At 47.0% G+C, this 20,989-nt stretch overlaps 1 long non-coding RNA gene and 1 pseudogene across 1 annotated transcript; both read right to left on the bottom strand.

Moving 5' to 3' along the window:
• Positions 1 to 806: 806 nt before the first annotated feature.
• LOC136004502 (uncharacterized) lies at positions 807 to 9,081 on the bottom strand. The gene is made up of 3 exons (XR_010608501.1): positions 9,036 to 9,081; positions 6,366 to 6,424; positions 807 to 1,088 (listed from the first exon to the last, which is right to left on the bottom strand). It is a non-coding gene; the product is annotated as an uncharacterized LOC136004502 (long non-coding RNA).
• A 7,671-nt stretch (positions 9,082 to 16,752) lies between these two features.
• LOC136004446 (spermatogenesis-associated protein 2-like protein) lies at positions 16,753 to 18,438 on the bottom strand (annotated as a pseudogene).
• Between the last annotated feature and the right edge of the window lie 2,551 nt (positions 18,439 to 20,989).

Raw genomic sequence — 20,989 nt, 5'->3', positions numbered from 1 at the left:
CTTCAGGACCCGCAGATGGATTTCATCAGGTCCCATGGACTTGTGCATGTTCAGATTTTTAAGATGGTCTCAAACCAGAACCTCTCCTACTGTGGGCCCAAGGTCTTCATTCTCACAGTCCCTGCGTCTACCTTCTAAGACTTGGGTGGTGCGGTCAGAGCCTTTGCCAGTGAAGACCGAGGCAAAGAAGTCATTCAGAACCTCAGCCTTCTCCAAATCCTGTGTAGCCAGTTCTCCCGAGAGCTTCCTCAGGGGGCCTATGTTGTCCCTAGTCTGTTTTTTATTTGCTACGTACCTGTAGAATTCCTTCCTGTTATCCTTAACATCCCTGGCCAAGTTTAATTCTAACTGGGCCTTAGCTTTCCTAACCTGATCCCTAGCTTCCCGGACAACATCCCTGTACTCTTCCCAGGCCGCCTGTCCTTGCTTCCACTTTTTATAAGCCTCTTTTTTAATTTGAATTTTCCTCAGCAGCTCTTTATCCATCCAAGGAGGTCTCCTGGCCCTCCTGCCGCACTTCCTTCTAGTTGGGATGCAACCCTCCTGAGCTTGTAGCAGGTGATCCCTGAATATCAGCCAGGAGTCCTTGGCCCCCCTGCCCTCCAGGGCTATATCCCATGGAACCTTACTAAGCAGGTTCCTGAAGAGGCCAAAGTCTGCTCTTTTGAAGTCCAGGGCAGTGAGCTTGCTACACGCTCTTCTCACTGTCCTGGGGATCTCAAACTTGACCATCTCGTGATCGCTGCATCCAAGGCTGCCCTGGAGCACCACATTCTCAACGAGCCCTTCCCTGTTGGTGAGCATGAGGTCAATCATGGCACCTCTCCTTGTCGGCTCCTCTATTACTTTCAGAAGGAAGTTGTCTTCCGCACAATCGAGGAACCTCCTGGACTGCTTGTGCCGTGCAGTACCGTTGTTCCAACAGATGTCAGGGTGGTTGAAGTCCCCCATGAGAACAAGGGCCTGTGAGCGTGAGGCTTTTCCTGTCTGTCTGTAGAGTGCTTCATCCACGGGTTCTCCTTGATCAGGCGGTCTGTAACAGATCCCCACAGTAATGTCTCCCATATGTGGACAGATCTTCTAGATGTCTGCAGAGAAAAAGAATGTCAGGATATGTGCTAGTTAACAAGAAAAGATGCAAACCGTTGAAAAAGGGAAACTACCCTCATATTGGTCTGCTCAAACATGTGAGCTATATGCTCTAAAAAGAGACTTAAAATACCTAGCGCATAGGAAGGGAACTATTTACACTGACTTGAAATATGCATTTGATGTAGTGCACACCTTTGGGAAAATTTGGGAAGAACGGGGACTTTGAAATTCAAAAGGGAAGGGGTTGATTCATGAAGGGCTTATCTTGGAAGTCTTGGAAGCATTAAAATTACCTGAAGAAATAGCTGTAGTGCGTGTCAGGGCACATCAGAGAGGAATGACACCTGAAATAAGGGGAAATAATCTAGCAGACCAATAAGCTAGAAATGCAGCTGAAAACGGAATTGAGAGAGTCGTGTTGGTTCTGTTACCTGAGGAAGAGGAATTGGAGATTCCAAAATTCAGTGAGTCAGAAGAGAGAGAGTTGAGTAAAACAGGAGGAAAACAAGATCAACATGGGAAATGGAAACTCCCTGATGGGAGGCAAATCCTTAATAAACCACTGACCAGACAGACATTAGAAAACATACATGAAAAGACTCACTGGGGCACACAAGCCCTGTGTGATCACCTTTTAAGGGAGTATGGATGTGTTGGAACTTTTGGGTTAGCAAAACAAATAACTGATAAATGCATGACTTGCCAAAGAGTGAATAAAAAGGTTATAAGAAAAACTACCTCCGGGTGATGTGAATTGGCAATGCAGCCCTTTCAAAGCATCCAAATATATTTCACTGAACTCCCTCCCATGCACAGGTGGAAGTCCCTATTAGTAATAGTATATCACTTAACTCACTGGGTGGAAGCAGTTCCGGCTGTCAGGGCTACAGCAAATACAGTATCAAAAACACTTTTGGAACTAATTATCCCTAGATATGGAATTATTAGCAGAATTGACTCAGATAGGGGAACACGTTTTACATCAAAAATTGTACAACAAGTAACCCAAGCCTTGGGGATAAAATGGGAATTGCACACCCCATGGCATCCTCAAAGCTCGGGAAGAGTGGAAAAAATTAATCAAACCTTGAAACGAACATTAACTAAACTAATGATAGAGACCCAAATGTCCTGGGTAAAGTGTTTGCCTTTAGCATTGGTATGGGTTCGAGTGCAACCCAGATCGGATTAGGGATATCTCCTTATGAAATTATGTTCTGATTACCTTTTATGACAACCCAAAAGGAGACTGCTACTTATGAAGGAGGAGACGTATCAGAAGATATATCACCACAATAGCTCAGACTCTGGAACATTTAATATCAAAAGGATGGAATCCCCAGACGATGCCTTTAGACTTTAAAATTCATAACATTAATCCCGGGGAGCGGGTATTGATTAAGACCTGGAGAGAGCAGTCTTTAACTCCACAATGGGAAAGTCCCTTTCAGGTATTGCTGACAACAGAAGCTGCGGTCCAGACCAGAGAAAGAGGATGGACCCACGCCAGCAGGATTAAAGGACCTGTGGAAGAACCTAGGGAGTGGACTATGCCAGGTGACACCAAACTGACTCTCAAGAAGAGGACTATGTAGTAATATATAGGTAATAACTTGCGAATACAGGGAGACAAATGGTTAAAGGGTGAGCTTATATGACTGGTTTCAAATTCCCTTGTGGGATATTTTGAGGAAACTCCAGTTCTCTTCCTGGGGAGGTAATATTGCCCAATTTGGGAATCTGGATTATATTATTCAGATACACATGGAGAACTTGGTCTGGCTTGTGATCCTGTAATAGAGGAACGAGAGCCTTCACCAAGGTATATATATATATATACCATGTCTAAGACACCCCAATACAAGACACACTATTTGGGTATTCTGTCGGTGAAAGACCTGTAAACAAAAGTGATATTGCAGCTCCCATAATAGACACCTGCATTGTATGCCTTGTCGTAAAAATTCACCCTGGATTGAATATAGACAGCCATTACGGGATGCTGACGTACTTACTCTACTCTGTGGCTGGGAGTAACTGATACCACCATCGGAGTGGGAGGTAACTGAAGATAAGTGGGAATCCACTATAAGGATCTGTGAATAAAGCTTGCATGAAAATTTAATAGGAGAAAATAAGATGGCCAAGGGCAAGCCCAGGTTTGCCTCTATGTCTGCCACCGAGAAGCATAAACATACTTCGGCTGTGGGCAGCAACCCCACAGGCCGGAGGGGTGGAGGTATATGTCATACTGGACCTCTGATCATCTTATGGCTCCTGTCCCTATCACAAGTACGAGCCTCCTCCGATTGCACAGAATGTATAAAGACCACTTTGAGTGGGCACTTGACCACGCAAGCTTTAATCTATCACACCCATTATCGATGCAGTGGAACCCCACTCGAGATGTGTACCCATAACAATACAGAGTACACTAGATGTAATGTTAAAGGCAAGATAATATGTTATGATCCTAAAGCAAAAGTAAAGGAATGGTGGTTGGAAGTGCCGTCTCTGGGGAAAGGCAAAATAGTAGTAGGGCGAACTGAAATTACCAACATAAATAGCCCAGCAAGCGTAATCTTTGACGCTTGTGAAGCAATAGACAGTGGCAAGTGGGCAAGGGGATGTGGAAGTATGGAATGGGTGCAAACCTACTCCCGTGACTGAAAATATATGTGCTCCTCTTGGAGGTACCAATCTAAAATGGCAAGTTCTGATTGTACAAGGAACTGGAATTATTGTACTTCTTGGACCTGTGTTATTTGGTCCACGAATTAAACCCCAGGAAAGTATACCCCGAGACTAGAGGAACGAGGATATTGGGTAGTTAAGCTAGAGAGGCTGACAGCCCCAAACAAGTGCAGGAGAAACCAGTGTAACCCACTGAACTTAACTATAAATAAACCCAGAACCTGCAATGAGGATTCAAAAATGGCCAAACACACTTTTGGCCTGCAGATTGACAGCACTGGGTCAGACCCAGGAACTCTAATCTATATTAAGATCCAAGAAGCTGTACACTCAGAGAAGGAGGAGGAACTACTGTTCCATTCTTTCTATCATGAAATGGAAACTGGGGCCAAATATGAAATTCCCACAATTGCCAGAAATTTGTTTGTGAACTTGGCAGAAAACATAGCATAAGTACTCAATATAAGTAATTGCTATGTTTGTGAAGGTACCAATATGGGGGAACAATGGCATTGGGAGTCGAAGAAAATTAATATTACTGACAATAATAAATGGAACTCAAGCAAAGTCCAGAGAGCGAAGCAATGGGCACTACAGACGAGTATCATTGGTCAAAACTGTTGGCAAAAGCCCACTGGGAGACAAGGGAAAAAGCCAGTGGGGGATTTAACTTGTGAAACCAGTAGAATTTGGAATGAAACAATGAGAAAATGGACAACTTGGGGCCATCCTTCAGATATTGCAGATGGAGGGAAAAATTAGACTTTAAATAAGGATCCTGGGGATAAGTGGGAAGCTCCAGAAGGACTATATTGGATCTGTGGTAAATATGCATACTCTGAATTACCCAGGAATTGAACCGGAACATCTGTTTTGGGAACCATCTGGCCAAGTTTCTTTTTATTACCAATACGCAGGGGGGAACAATTAAGGGTGCCAGTCTATTCTGAAGTATCTGAAATATCCCGGGCAAAAAGGGACCTACAGATTGGAAAATGGAAAGATGATCAGTGGCTCCTGGAGCAAATTACTGCATTCTACGATCTTGCCTCCTAGGGTGAGGATGGATCCTGGGGATACCGAACTCCTATATATACGTTAAATTGCATAATTAGGTTGCAAGCAGTCCTGGAAATTGTGACTAACAAAACTAGTGATTCACTGACCATATTAGCCAAACAGAATAGCAAAATTCGTACAGTGGTATATCAGAATCGCTTAGCCCTGGATTACCTTCTGGCCTAGGAAGGGGGTGTGTGTGGGAAATTCAATCTATACAGCTGTTGTTTACAGATAGATGATGAAAGTAAACCTATTGAAAAGATAATTGCTGAAATAAAAAAGGTCACACATGTTCCAGTTCAAACCTGGAAAGGGTTTAACTTGGATATGGAAAAATGGTGGAATGATAACTGGTGGAACTTTGGAGGCTTAAGAGGAATCCTGCTGGGTTTTGTTTTGTTAATAATTCTTTTACTTGTTGTACATTGTGTTGTTCTCCTGATGAGTAGATTGGTCCATAGGACCATAGAGCAATTACGATTTGAAATAATTACTCCTGAGGGTACAGAATAAAAAATTAGAATGTTAAAAATTCAGTCTCGTGATGATCTGTTAGAGGAGGCAAAACTAATCTTCGAAAAAAATGAATGAATGAGAAAAACCAGAAATGGAAATTATGGCTCAGGCCAAATAGATTAAGAAAAACAAAGATGGGGGAATTGTGATAAACACATAAATGTATTGGCTTTCGCAAACCATAGGTGTTCCTATGTGGATATAACTGTATGAGTTTGCAAAGCTCACTAAAGACACAAGATTAGACAACAAATTGTAAATGGCCAGAACTCTTGAGCAAAATGGAGTCACATAGCAAAAGAATTTGTAAAGGTAAAAGAAAAAGGGGGGAGGGGGGGGGCACTTGATATAAGAAAAGCTAGTGCCTGGAAAACATAGATTTAAAGTACTTTTAGCCTAACTTAGGTTGAAGATAAAGAACAGTGTTTGTGTTGTAAGTCTGTGGAATTTAGTGGCCCCATTAAACATGAATGAATGATTTCACACCATGAATGGCATGACGTGCTGTGGTATGGAATACCTCTTTGGCTAGTTTGGGTCAGGTGTCCTGTCTCTGCTTCCTCCTGGCTTCCCCTCCTCCCTGGCAGGACATGAGACTCAGAAAGTCCTTGGTCAGACGAAACATTTGCACAGTAACTAAAAATATCGGTGTTATCAGCACTGTTCCTAGGCGGAAAGTCAAAAACACAGCACTGCACCAGCTACTAAGAAGGAGAAAATATGAATGCTACTGCTGAACCCAGGACAGTAAGTCATTCAGGTATAGAAATAAAAGCTATTGTAGTGAAAAGGGAGATAATGTCAGTTAGAGGAAAATGCAGGTTTAATCTGGTCAGAACAGATGGCTTTCAGCAGGCTCTGTCTAGGATGTCACTGATCCCTTCCTTCTGGCAGAATAAGCTGCCAGCCTCCACAGTACCAGTACAAAGCATTTTTAGGCAGCAAACTGAGAAGATCAGACACATTTAGTGTCATGAGAATTCCCTCAGGGCTGAATTTACCTTTGTTGCTATTTTTGCTGAGATGAGATCTGTGAATGAGAAGAGTAGCAGAGAAGAAGCTGCAAAGAAAAGAGACCACCTGTTAGTTGTATCCATGGTGGTGACTCAGAACTCACACTTTCCCATTGGGAAATAACATTTCATTGAGTACGTTCCCAGGATGGACCAGGATAAACTACAAGCACTGCTGTTCCTCCCAAGTGAAGGCAGTGTGTTTGGAGAGGACAGCCTGCAGCCTGACATTGTTCATTGCTTCTAAGGGTGAATTCCATACCAAATTCACTGTTCTTGAAGTCAGATAACAGATGACAACTTCTCTCAATGAAGGGAAAACTGAGTGAGCTACCACTGACGTAAACCTGGAGGACAGCTAGTGTTGGTCCACAGCCAGCATGCCACCAGCAGATGCAAGTACATCATAATCCTGTCCTGACATACACTGGTTATCACTTCTCTGGATACTTACTGCACAAATCAAAGGATAATCTTATTTGTGTTGGTAATCCAGTTGTAAAGCTAATTCTCCTTTCTTATCTTTGTCTGAGAAAGGAGGGGACTGAGCCAGAAAGCAATTTCCATGGACAGTAGGTCTGTCTGCACATGCATAGTGGTTAGGGCAGGGAACATGACAGTGAGAGAACTTTCCCTGGGTTCCTTGGATTTAACTATGGTGTCTCAGACCCAAAAGGCAGCTAAATCCACAACACTCCCCTTTTTGACAAAGATTTGATCCTTAAGGATGTCACCTGAAGGCATTCAGCACCTGACCAGTGCTGTACATGGGACCAAGTCCCCACCAGAGAGATCTGTGCAATCCCACTGATACCTCATGTCCTGGGTTCAGCAATAGCAGTCATTTTTCTCCTTCTTAGTAGCTGGTGCAGTGCTGTTTTTTTGACTTTCAGCCTGGGAACAACACTGATGGTTTTAGTTGTTGCTAAGTAATGTTTATTCTGACCAAGGATTTTCTGAGACTCATGCTCTGCCAGGGGGGAGAAGAAGTCGGGAGGAAGCAGAGACAGGACACCTGACCCAAACTAACCAAAGAGGTATTCCGTACCACAGCACGTTGTTCCCAGTATATAAACTGGGGGTGGTTACCCAGAAGGGCTAGATAGTTGCTGGGGTCAGGCTGGGTATCAGTCGGTGGGTAGTGAGCGACTGCATTCTCTTCCCTTGTTATTTCCCTTATCATTATTGGTGGCAGCAGTAGTGGTTTTGTGTTATACCTTAGTTACTGGACTGTTCTTATCTCAAGCCGTGGGAGTTACATTCTTTCGATTCTCCTTCCCATCCCTCTGGGAGAGGGGGAAGAAAGTGGGGGGATTGAGCGAGCGGCTGCATGGTTCTGGGTTGCCGGCTGGGCTTCAACCATGACAGTTCCCTGTGGCACCCAACGTGGGGCACAAAGGGTTTAGATAACAACAGATCTGACTGGAGTGTGTTTAACTGCATTTGTGATAAGCGTTTATTGCTTCGGATTAATAGCCACATGTCACAATGCTGATTGGCTCTCAAAGTTGTTGCTCTTGATCTCAGAGTTTCAACATGTTGTACCTTACATTGCAACTTACTTACAGCCATTATTTGCTGTTTTAGTGTTTATCGGTTGGGGAGACTGGGCTAAGGTTCTTGTTTCACTGTACTTTATGGTAATGACTTGTAATACAATAGACTTATTGATCATGAAATTGATCTGGCTTGCATTCCCAGCGTGGTCATCACCTCTATACTTAGGGAGGTATAATAGAAGTGCTTAGCAATTATTCATCTTTCCTTTTGCCTTCCTCCCAATGAAGGGAAAACTGAGTGAGCTACCAAAAGTTCTTAAAGCTTGTGGTTGCAGTACCCCTTTCATTTTTTTTTCAGCAAGCAGTTCTTTTTTCAACCAATCTATGTATACCTCCAGGTCTTGGATTCACCCCCAGGTTACTTTAAACACACTAAGCAGGGCTCCTCCCATGTGCCCAGCATGTTGCAGGCGCTCTTTAGGCATTGTTTGTGGTGCCTCTATGCACTGTCCCCAGTACTTCAATAGATAGAGAGAGCATTTTTCACTCCATGGCTCCAGCCCCACCTGAGTACAGGTTTTCTACCTAATCCCACAAAGTACTCCACAGCTCTGGTGTCCATCCTGGCCTTTTCGCTGGTGGAGCACTGGGAGTCCATTCGGAGGGCAGCTTCCTTTGAACATGGTTACCCAACCCTATCAAATAATTAAAGGGGCCTCACTGCCTTTTTAAGCACTCCCCTCCCCCCCCCCCCCCTTTTTTTCGTTCTTCGAGTCACTCACCCTGCTTTGCGTGGCTACAAACACTAGCCTGCTCAGCAGTAGCTATAAATGCCTGCCTGCCCAGCAGCAGCTACAGCTGCTTGCCTGCTCAGCAGCAGCCATAAATACCTGCCAACTGCACTTTTGCATTAACCCTTTCTTGCCCAGAATGTTAATCTGCTACCCGTTAAAAACTTCTGCATGAGCCCGAGAACAACAACAACAACAAAAAAAAAAAAAAAAAAAAGCACAGAACAGCATCTCTTGATGCACCTATGTATTTCACTGACCAAGCCCTGCCCTCAACACACACACACCCCCACACACAAGGGATCCCACAAACACACTCCACACAACTACAGTACTTGAAACACAAAATCCAGACAAACAATCAGTACCTACTACGTGGCTCCACGTACCGAACATGGCACAATCCGATGCCTGTGCACCTCCCACTACATGGCTCCACCTACAGAACATGGCGCAATCCAGTAGCTGTGCACCCTCCCTACACAGCCCCACGTACAGAACATGGCGCAATCTGATACCTGTGCACCCCCACTACACGGCCCCACATACAGAATGCGGTGCAATCCAGTAGCTGTGCACCCCCACTTGCACCCCACGTGGCATAACCTGGTAGCAGTGTACTCCACTTCCCCGCCCCACTAATTCTTTATACCCAACAATTTCTCTTACTCTCAGACCCGATATCCCATCCTCTTTGCCATTTACGTTCCAGAGTTCGAGGATTTCAGGTGGTAGAAAACAAGAGACAAATAGAGAACTCCCAGCTAGTTTATTAAAATAGGGAAATATAGAGAAAGTAAAGGATACAGTCAAGGATACTTCTGATGTTTGGTTATCTTACCAACCCCAAGGACCCTGTGAAGATGATCAGGAAACCAGATCCAAGAATCATCATTGCAGTGTGAGGTGGCAGGATCAACCTCAGCAGGCATCCCCGCAGAGGCAATGTTGACCTGGGTGGTATGGGGTTCTGCCTCCCCCCCATTGCACGAGGCTCAGGCTTTTATACTGACAAAAATGCACACTCATTCCGATGCAGGGGGCCAGCCTACATCGGAAGAAGCGGCTAGCAATATCTAGAAAGGTGTCCAAGGGTCAAGACTTTTCCAGGGAGTTCTAAAGTGGAACTTTCTGGGTAGGAGCCAATGCTGGACTTTCTGGGGAGCAGCCAAAGCAGGACTCTCTGGGGAGGAGCCAAAACGGACAAACAGTACTTTTCTATCTGTGTATGTTTCACCATGGACCATTATCTATTGTCGCTGACACATTTGCTCTGTGTAAAGTGAGATCCTGCTCATCCTCCTGTGTTACGTACACTAGAGAAACCTTCAGAAGCATCTTTGTAGCTTCCTGGGAGAAGATCAGTTTTCCTGTAGGTCCCCCAAGGCACTCTTTTGTGCTCCGAGTATAGCTATCCTTTCTGTTTATTCATCCTGACTGGCCTTTTCAAGCCCTCTTGCACTGTCATGTTAGGCAAAGCCAAAAACCTCTATTCAAGACTTAATCAAACTGCTTCTGCCATCCACATGTGGTAAGCAGGGCCATCTGATTTGCTTTCTGGTGCTGGACTGTAAATCACCACCTAGTCAGTGGTGTTGCTTTATATAGAAACAAAGTTTTTGCAATCTGAACTCATGCTCACAGGGTGATTTTGTGCAGAGTTCTGTTGGGCCAGACACCCAAAATGTTCAAAGAAAATCATAATTCAAAAGGGAAGGAATGATTTTTATTTTTTTTCATCTCTCCTCTTCCCACAGAAGAATGTCCGTTCCAGAGGGTATGCACTCTCCTATGACATTACTGCTCACTTCTTCAGGGTAACTGCTGCTTTTGTCATTCTTCTTCACTGTCCCTGCTGGCCAGTGTAGATGTTTCTTCACCAGATACCCAACTATTATTGGAAATGAGATGTCCAATTTGTACTCTTGTTTTAAAAATCGCTGGTGTAAATTCCAAAAAGAGAAGCAGTAATCCAATCCTGAGGTGCCATGGGCCCACCGAGTCAAAAATAATTCACCTTTATGTTGCCAATCTAAGTCCATCTGAGCCACTTTAATCTTAGCAGCTTTATACATTTGTTGGTTTATCTGATGTTCCTCAGTGGCCCAGCTCTTGGGTACATGTGCATCTACATGGCATACCTTCACCACCAGGTTCTGCACCCAGACAGTGATACATTGCCACAGTGCAGCAGCCCAGATGGGTTTACCTCTGCATTGCCAGTTGCTTCGCTTCCATTGCTGCAACCACCCCCACAGGGCATTTGCCACCATCCATGAGTCAGCATAGAGATAAAGTACTGGCTATGCTTCTCATTCGGCAATGTCCAAGGGCACCTGGATGGTTTTCACCTCTGTAAACTGACTCGATTAACCTTCTCCTTCAGAACTTTCTGCCACTTCTCGTAGGGGACTCCATACATCTGCCTTCCATTTCCGATGTTTCCCATAGTATAACAGGACCCATCAGGAAACAAGGCATATTGCTTCCCACTTTCTGACACTTTATTATATGGTGGGGCCACTTCAGAACACATCATCTCCTCTGGTGACATTCCAAAATCTTTGCCCTGTCTCTGGCCAGTCCATGATGACTTCCAGAATTCCTGGACAACTGGGATTTCCTGTTCGAGCTCATTGTGTAATTGAGTGCGCCCTCAGCAAGTTTCCTGATGACACCAAGCTGTGTGGTCCGGTTGATATGCTGGAGGAAAGGGATGCCATCTAGAGGGACCTTGACACGCTTGTAAGGTGGGCTGATGCCAACCTTATGAAGTTCAACCATGACAAGTGCAAGGTCCTACACCTGGGTTGGAGCAATCCCATGTGGAGGATTGGCTTGTCAAAAAAGGTCAAAAGGTCACGTTCCCATCAACGAGCTGAAACAAGACATCTGTGTAGAACATGGTGCAAACCTCTCATGCCAGATAATGAGGAAATGAAGGACACCAGCAAACAGCAACTATGACCAATCACAGCCAAGACCACTAAGTGATAAGTGCATGAGAAGGAGGATGGTGGGGGGGTGCACGGTGTAGCTGCAAAAATGTAGAAGCTATAAACCAATGATCTTGTAACATGTAAAAGCTATGAGCCAATGATCTCTGTATGCAAGGTATATAAGTATCGATCTGCTTAGCAATAAACGAGACTTGTCGGTCATCATCTGATGAGCTCGTCTCCCGGCGATTCCCACAAATGGTGACCCCGACGTGATCCCTCGAACACCACGGTGGGACGACGTAAGTTCTGCTCGGGTCCTGATCAAAGCCACAGGACAGTCAAAGCGCCAAGATCTCCGGATTTTAAGCGCCGGACCCTGGGTGACCGTATAGACGAGCCCGGCCGATACGCGCCGCCGAAACCTGAAGGGGCTGCAACAAGCGCGCTAAGGTATGGAAAGGCAAGCGGCGTATGATTTATTTACTGCCTTCTTACAAAAGCGGCAGGTTAAAGGGATCGACCTGCAGAAAGAGCTGCAGGGACTGTTAGCTTATGGACAGTCTAAGGGATGTTTTGTTAACCCTCACACTGTCCATGAATTAGCAGAAAGGCGAAAATTTGGAGATAAGATTTGGCAAGCTATATATAATACCCTGTTAAAACAAAAGTCTGGGAAGACAGCAGGGATCAGGAAAGCTCCGAAGAACGCAGCCACGGAGGGCAGTGACACTGTGAAACATTTGTTGGTCATTTGGAGAACTATTTTAGAGACGTTAAAGTCAAAAAGTGAGATTGTGGAACCCAGTGCCCCCCCCAACCCCTGGCCACCTCTGAGCCTCTGCCAGTTGCCGCCGCGTCTGCAAAGTCTGAAGACAGAGATGAAGACAGTCTTTTTGACCCGGACCCTATTGACCCCAAGAAAGAGCCTGTGCGTGCTCATCAGGCTGCTGTTACTGCTCCTGAAGTTCTGACGCCTGTTAATTCTGATGCTGACCTGGATGATCCTTTTGACATGGAGCCGGAAAAGAAGCCTAATTTATATCCCCCAGAACCTCATGATAAATGGGCAGCTGTAAAGGGAGAAGCGAGATGGGTGTGGGATGCAGATGTATTGTGTGCTTTCCCTGTGATGTATGTGCTGGATCAAGACCTGCGGTGGAAAGGTCTCTCGTATGCCCTTATCAGGGGTATCGAGAGGACTGTGGTGGTCCGTGGACTTGGGGTCCCATATACAACTCATTTGATACAGTCTCTCTGTGATACTCATGTACTAGAAGTTAGCAAATGTCTATGATTCTATTGATGCTTGGAAACCTTTATAGATATTGCTGGCCACTTCTTCTGACATAGACTGGCCACCTGTGTCAGAATGAGTGTGCATTTTGATCAGTATAAAAGCCCAAGCCTCATGCGATGTGAGGGAGGCAGAGCCTCTGCGGGGACGCTCGCTAGGGCTGAGCCTGCCACCTCACACTGGGATGATGCTTGTTGGAGCTGGTTTCCTGATGGTCTTCACAGAGTCCTTATGCCACGTTCTGTACGTGGAACTGTGTAGTGCGAGTAATGATTGTCTGGATTTTGTGTTTCAAACATTGTAGTTGTGTGAAATGTGCTTGTGGGATCCCATATGCATACGTATGTGTGTGTGTGTGATGAGAGCAGATGGTGTTCTATGTATTTTTTTTGTTATCGTGTTCATGTAAAAGTTTTTAACAGGTAGTGGTTTAACATTTCAGGCAAGAAAGGGTTAAGGCAAAAGTGTGGTTGCTGACAGGTATTTATGGTTGCTGCTGAAGCAGGCAGGCAGCTGTAGCTGCTGCCGAGCAGGCTGCTGTTTGTAGCCGTGCAAAGCAGAGTGAACAACTTTTGAAAAAAAAAAAAAAAAAAAAAAAAAAAAAAAAAAGAGGGGGGAAGAGAAGAAAGGAAGGTAAAGTTGCAGAGCACAGGTAGACAAATGCGAATCCAGGTGATAGATTGCAAATCTATTCAGAGAGAGGCTCTGTCAAACAATGATTTTGATTGTTGCAGGAAAAGATTCTCGCCTTTCCTGTTAAGTACCAGATTAACGCTCAAGGTCAGGCAGTAAATGCTGAAATGTCTCCCTTAAATTGAAATTGCTATCTCAGTTAAGGCAAACTGTTATTTCTACAGGCATTCAGTTTGAACCCACTAGGCAGATGTTGTCATATATTTGGGGAACAGATTTGCTGTTATATTAAAAGTATTGTGAAATTAATCCTCACCCCTTTGCAGTTGTTGTTATGGAACATGTATTGGCAGAAAACCTGTCAAGAGGCAGTTGCAGTTCAGCGAGGCCAGGGAGATCCCCTGATTGGGCTGCAATTACAACACCTGATGGGAACTGGACAGTTCTCCACTAAGGAGGCTCAAGTCCAGCTAGGTCCAGAATTGTTAAAAGAATCTATGAGACTAGCCTTGCTACTGGGGAGATCATCATCTGCGTTGAAAGGACTATTCATTGTTCCAGGTGTCATCAATGCTGATTATATGGGTGAAATTACGTTACATTATTTATGCATCTTTGGTGATGAACAAACTCCAGCGGTTATTAAGCACTTTGTACAAACAGAAGATAAAGCCTTCTTTTAAGGCGTACTATCGAGATCCTAATACAGATTTGTGGCAGGGACCGGCAGAAGTAATATATCTGGGCCGTGGTTACACCTGTGTTTGTGCTCCTGCAGGACCCTTGTGGGTACCATCTAAGTGACTAAGACCGGCTGTTGCAGAAGCTCCAGTGACGGCGTCTCCGAGCTAGTGTATGGACCCTGACTCGCAGACCCGGGAGGAGCGTTGCTTGCACCAAGCGCTACAGCCACTAACAGAAGAACTTAACTCCTTAGTCAACACAGAGCTTTCATTGAGCACGGTCGCCGTCCTAGATCCGGTCCATGGCCACAGGCATATAGTGGTACAACTGAGATTGGTGATACAACAAGTGCTTCAATAACTGTAGTTTTTGTCATCAGTGTGACCCTACAGTAGAATTATATTGTGGTGGTCGTCAGTCTATAAGGCGTCTTCGCCAGAGTTAGCTGAAACAAAGACCTTTTGTATAGTCTGTCAAATTATCTTTTATGTAACCCGCTTATAGCGCTTCAGAAATATTTAGCTGACTTTAGAAGTTTCACTTCATAGAGCTGCATATACGTTTGCTTTACAAGCTGCTTCGCTGTTATAGGTCTCATAATTATAGGGGGCTTGTTACTTTGTTATGCTTTGCAATGTTGTTCTGCTTGTTTACAACGACTGCTGACTCAGTCCTTATTCCTTTATAAAGAAAAAGGGGGAATTGTGGAGGATTGGCTTGTCAAAAAAGGTCAAAAGGTCACGTTCCCATCAACGAGCTGAAACAAGACATCTGTGTAGAACATGGTGCAAACCTCTCATGCCAGATAATGAGGAAATGAAGGACACCAGCAAACAGCAACTATGACCAATCACAGCCAAGACCACTAAGTGATAAGTGCATGAGAAGGAGGATGGTGGGGGGGTGCACGGTGTAGCTGCAAAAATGTAGAAGCTATAAACCAATGATCTTGTAACATGTAAAAGCTATGAGCCAATGATCTCTGTATGCAAGGTATATAAGTATCGATCTGCTTAGCAATAAACGAGACTTGTCGGTCATCATCTGATGAGCTCGTCTCCCGGCGATTCCCACAGTCCCAGGCACAGCTACAGGTTGGGCAGAGAAGAGATTCAGAGCGGCCCTGCGGAGAAGGACTTGGGGGTGCTGGTCAATGAGAAAATGAACATGAGCCGGTAGTGTGCACTCGCAGCCCAGAAAGCCAACCATATCCTGAGCTGCATCAAAAGGAACGTGACCAGCAGGTCAAAAGAGGTGATCCTGCCCCTCTACTCTGCTCTTGTGAGACCTCACCTGGAGTATTGTGTGCAGTTCTGGTGTCCTCAACATAAAAAGGACATGGAACTGCTGGAACAAGTCCAGAGGAGGGCCACAAGGATGATCAGGGGACTGGAGCACCTCCCATATGAAGACAGGCTGAGGAAGTTGGGGCTGTTCAGCCTGGAGAAGAGAAGGCTGCGTGGGGACCTAATAGCAGCCTTCCAGTATCTGAAGGGGGCCTATAGGGATGCTGAGGAGGGTCTCTTCATCAGGGACTGTAGTGACAGGACAAGGTGTAACGGGTTAAAGGCCCTTTCCAACCCTAACTATTCTATGATTCTATGATCTTGAGGTCCTTCCCAACCCTAACTATTCTATGATTCTAGAACTCCTGATCTTGTACGATCATGGAAGCTAAGCAGAGTTGGGTTAGACGACGATATAGGAGGAGGAAGAGATTTTCCCCGATGATGGACAGTAATGAGTGACAGGGTGCGTGGGATAGTATGGGCAAGTATCTAGTCCAGTGGGCCCCTCCAGTGCTTTGGAAGCATCAGAGATGGAAGGCAGCCATATGGAGTCCCTGATGACAAGTTGTAGAAACGGCTGAAGGAGAGGGTAAATCGAGTCAGTTTGCAGAGGTGAAAGCCATCCAGCTGGCCTTGGACAATGCTGAAGGAGAAAAGTGGCCAGTACTTTATACTGACTCATGGATGGTGGCAAATGCCCTGTGGGGGTGGTTGCAGCAATGGAAGCAGAGCATGTGGCAATGCAGAGGGAAACCCATCTGGGCTGCTGCACTGTGAGAAGATATCGCTGCCTGGGTGTAGAACCTGGTGGTAGAAGTACCCATGTAGATGCTCATGTACCCAAGAGTCGGGCCGCTAAGGAACACCAGAACAATCAACAAGTGGATCAAGCTGCTAAGATTAAAGTGGCTCAGATGGACTTAGATTGGCAACATAACAGGGAATTATTTTTGATTCGGTGGGCCCATGGCACCTCAGGCAATCAGGGCAGAGATGCAACATACAGATGGGCTTGGGATCGAGGGGTGGACTTAACAATGGATACTATTGCCCAGGTTATTTACGACCGTGAAACGTTCCGCAATTAAGCAAGCCAAGCGGTTAAAGCCTCTCTGGTATGGAGGACAATGGCTCAAGTATAAATATGGGAAGGCTTGGCAAATTGATTACATCACATACACACCGATCTGCCAAGGCAAGCACCATGTGCTTACCAGCAGGGTGAGTTCATTGGCCCTCAGGCCTAAGCAGTGGCTGACCCCATCCCCTTGTGGGCACAAGGGGGTGGGCACAGCCAGCAACAGCAGTACATTGCAGTGCTAGGACCGAGGGCTGCAGCAATCAGCATGTCCACATCTGAGTGCTGCAGCCACAGCCGCTGTTGGTGCTTGCTGCACAGCTCCTGCCTGCAGTAGCAGCTGTGACAGGCCAGCCCAGCCCAGCCAAGCAGGTGCTGGCATGCAGCTGTTGGCAGGTGGTGCAGCAGTAGAAGGGCAGTGTACCCCCACACAGGCACGAGTGCAGCTGGTAGCAGGGCAGCTCTGGGGCTTCATGGGGGGTGGCAGGGGGCAAGTCCTAGGGCTCCCCTGGCACTGGGGGGCTTCTGCTCCCTACAGCCAGGGCAGAGAATGGGCTGCTGGCCACACCAAGGTTCTGCTCCAGTAAGAGGTGAGAGGAGGTGTCCAGGTCAGGGTTGCCTGTGGAGGTCACCAGCTCCTGCCCAAGACTGGTGTCTCTACAGCAGTCCCAGCTCCTCATGGGCATGTCCTGAGCACCTAGCAGGCTGCCAGGGTTCCTCTGCAGCACTGTGGGTGCTGCATCATTGCCCTCCACATTCTCGGAGCTGGTTGGCACCTCCTGGTAAAGGTCCACGCAGTCCCTGCAGTTGCTGCCTCGGGCCACGTCCCTAGCTGCTGCAGCACCTCCATGCAAGCCTCCATGTCCAGCTGCCATGTCTCCAGCCGGTCCTTGGCGCTGGGTGAGCAAAGCTGCAGCACCACATCTGTCAGGACCTTGCACTCCAGCTGGCAGGTGAAGAAGCTGCGGGCAGCAGCGAGCAGCTTGGGCGCCGGGGGGGAGGGGGCCGGGAGACCATCAGAAGGTGCTGGTCATGCTGTTCATAGCCCAACTGGGCAAAGCTTCACTCCAAGTCGGTTTCAGGGAGCGCCGAGAGCAGCGAGTGCGCGTAGGCGCTGGGAAAGGTCTGCAACGAGAGCGGGGACACGGCTGGAGCCTCGCGGCCTGCCCCCCAGCTCCGGGAGCGCGGGCAGGGCCGCGGGCCCTCACCTGCACGGTGCCTAACTCCTTGAGCCAGGATGAAAACTAGAGGTTGATGGCCGCCAGCTCCAGCAGCCCCCGGGCCAACAGTGCGGACACGTCCTCCTGAAAGGTCCCCAGCACCGCCGGCTCCCGCCGCAGCCGTTCCACGAAGGACTGATCGGAGCAGGACCCGGTGCAGCTCCAGCAGAACTTACACTCCAAGCAGCGCCGATACTCCTACCGCAGCTCCGAGCCCGCGCACACTCTGAGGGTGCAGCAGCGTCGACCCCACACCCGGTTCCCCACCGGTGCCAACTCCCGCCCCGCCTGGGCTCCCTTTCTGCTTCCCGCGCCACGGCCAGTCAACATTGACATCACCGAGAGGGGCGGAGCCGCAGGACGGGAGGAGCAACACCCGGGCTAGCCCCAGGTCTACTCGTCCTCACCTCGGGGATGCGATGGGGGGCTCAGCTCATCCCACCCCACAGGGACCCCCTGACTCCCCAGTCAGGTCCGCAGGGATGGGGCGCAGCAGCACTTGGCAGTGGATGGCGGGGAGGTGTCCCCGCGGCTGCCACCTCACTGCAGGGATTCCATGTAGGACAGGGTGCTCTGCAGGGATGTCAGGCAGTACCCGTTCTCCCCAGTCAGGTACCTGCACCACGACCATCATAGCATCGTGGCTGCCACACCGCCATGGCTAGGACACTGCCATGGCCAGGACACTGCCATGGCCGCCACAGCATCATGGCTGGGACATTGCTATGGACAGGATAGTGTCGTGGTTTAAGCTCAGCTGGTAACTCAGAACCATGCAGCCTCGCTCACCACCTCCCACGTCTTAACCCCCCTCCCCTGCTCCCGGAGGGATGGGGAGGAGAACTGAAAGAATGTAAATCCCATGAGTTGAGATAAGAACAGTCCAATAACTAAGGTACAATACAAAGCCACTACTATTACCACTAATAATAATAATAATAATAATAATGGAAATAACAAGGGGAGAGAATATAAAACTAAAAGGGGAAAAGGAAAAGAAAACAATAAACACAAGTGATGAACACCACCCACTGACCGATACCCAGCCCTACCTGAGCAGCAATCTGGGCCTTCCGGGTAACTCACCCCAGTTTATATACTGGGCATGACATGCTGTGGTATGGAATACACCTTTGGTTAGTTTGGGTCAGGTGTCCCATCTCTGCTTCCTCCCAGCTTCCTGTGCCCCTCCTCACTGGCAGAACATGAGACTGACAAGTCCTTGATCGGAGTAAGCATTAATTAGCAACAACTAAAAACATTGGTATGTTATCAACGTTGTTCTCAGACTAAAGTCAAAAACACAGCACTGCGCCAGCTACTAGGAAGGAGTAAAATAACTGCTACAGCTGAACCCAGGACAGACAGGACACCATCATGGCCACCGCACCATCATGACCACCACACCACTATGGCCAGGACCATCACAGCCAAGACACCAGGACACCACTGTGGCCACTGCACCACCCTGGCCAGGAGACTACCACAGCCAGGACACTGTCACAGCTGCCACACCACCCCAACCACCACACTGCCACAACCAGGACATTGCCACAGCCACTACCCCACAGCCATACACCCACAGGAGCTGCAGCTCCCACCCGGCCCCCTCCCCATGGCTCTGTCAGTGCCCCCACCCAGGGGTAGCTGCACACTCCCAGTCTCCCTGGGCTAACCCATGGGAGTTACACTCTTTTGATTCTCCTCCCGATCACTCCGGGAGCAGAGGGAGGAAAGGGGGGGAGTGAGCGAGCGGCTGTGTGGTTCTGAGCTTAAACCACCACACCTGTTTCGGAGAAAACTCCAGGAACAAACTCGCCAACAAAGTTTTCAAGCTAACAAGGAGGTATTCTTTATTGCAGTGCCGGGAGACACAGGGGATAGCTCCTCCTAACATGTGTCCTGGTACTGCTAAACAAGCCATTCTTATATAGTCACTGGGCATACATGCATATTCATGAGTCTACATATGAATTACATAATTTTACAGAAGGTTTCCCGCATGCGTACAAACGTGGTGGTGGTTTCTGAGGGTTGTTTACTTCTTCCAACAATATTAATCACTTTGGGCAGCCTTTGAAACACAACATAGGACACTAGTGCAGTAATCTTTTGTCCCAAGGTGAATTTGCAAGCCTCTTCAATACTCATGACAACTGCTGCCACAGCTCTTAAGCATCCGGGCCATCCTTTGCTTGCTTCATCCAGCTGTTTTGACACTGCCCTTCTGTAGGGTGCTAGTTTCTGAGCAAGGACCCCCAAAGCTATTCCTTGTTTTTCATGGGAATATAGCCAAAACGGTTTAGTCACATCCGGAAGTCACAGAGATGGAGCTCTCATTAACTCTACCTTTAGATTTCTAAAAGCCTCCTCTGCTGAATCAGTCCATTTTAAAGAGGGAGGATTCCCTTTTAACAGTTCATATAGTGGTCTTACCAGAACACCATAACCATAGATCTGAAGTCTGCACCATCCAGTCATTCCCAGGAATGTCTGGAGCTCCTTGACGGTCCCAGGGGCTGCTTTTCCCCCTCTCTTTTCCCCCTTGGTTTTCCTTTTTTTTTTTTTTACAGTTGCTCACCCTGCCTGCCTCTGCAACAGCACTTCTGGTTTAACCCTTTCTTAACTCTGAATGTGAATCTGCTGCTTGTTGCCAGTGACAGCAATCTCTTCCTCCTTATCAGTATCAGATAGGACAGATACAGAGGGTGCTCCTCTCAGAGGTACCTGTGATACATAATTTTCCAACCTCTCTTCCTGATTACTCTGGGGTTTTAACTTTAAACATCTTTCCCCAACATCACAAGCTGAACAACATCTCTCCATCTTAGCTTTCAGTTTTTCCCTGTCCTTTTCCAAAGCCAAAATTAAGGGATCTGGCAGAGCTATATTAATTTCGCATTCCATCTGCCACTCCGGGTGGTTTCTGAAAGTGAAAAACATATCTGCATACATTACTTCATTCCATTTTCCTTGCTCCCTCAAAACAGCAGAAATTGTAACAATGTATTATAGTTCAGAGTTCCATTTTTAGGCCATTTTTCCTGATCTTCCAAAGTATACAAAGGCCACCATCGGATACAATATTTTACCAATGTTTTCTCATTTACCGAGCCCCCAGGAGACCCTCCAAGTTCTTTCCAATGTGCCAAAATGCACCCTACAGGACTCTTTTTCAAGAT

Source organism: Lathamus discolor, chromosome W, assembly GCF_037157495.1.
Source record: "Lathamus discolor isolate bLatDis1 chromosome W, bLatDis1.hap1, whole genome shotgun sequence".
NCBI lineage: Eukaryota > Metazoa > Chordata > Aves > Psittaciformes > Psittacidae > Lathamus > Lathamus discolor.
The sequence above is the reverse complement of the archived record's forward strand: the minus strand, read 5'-3'. Positions and strand labels throughout refer to the sequence as shown.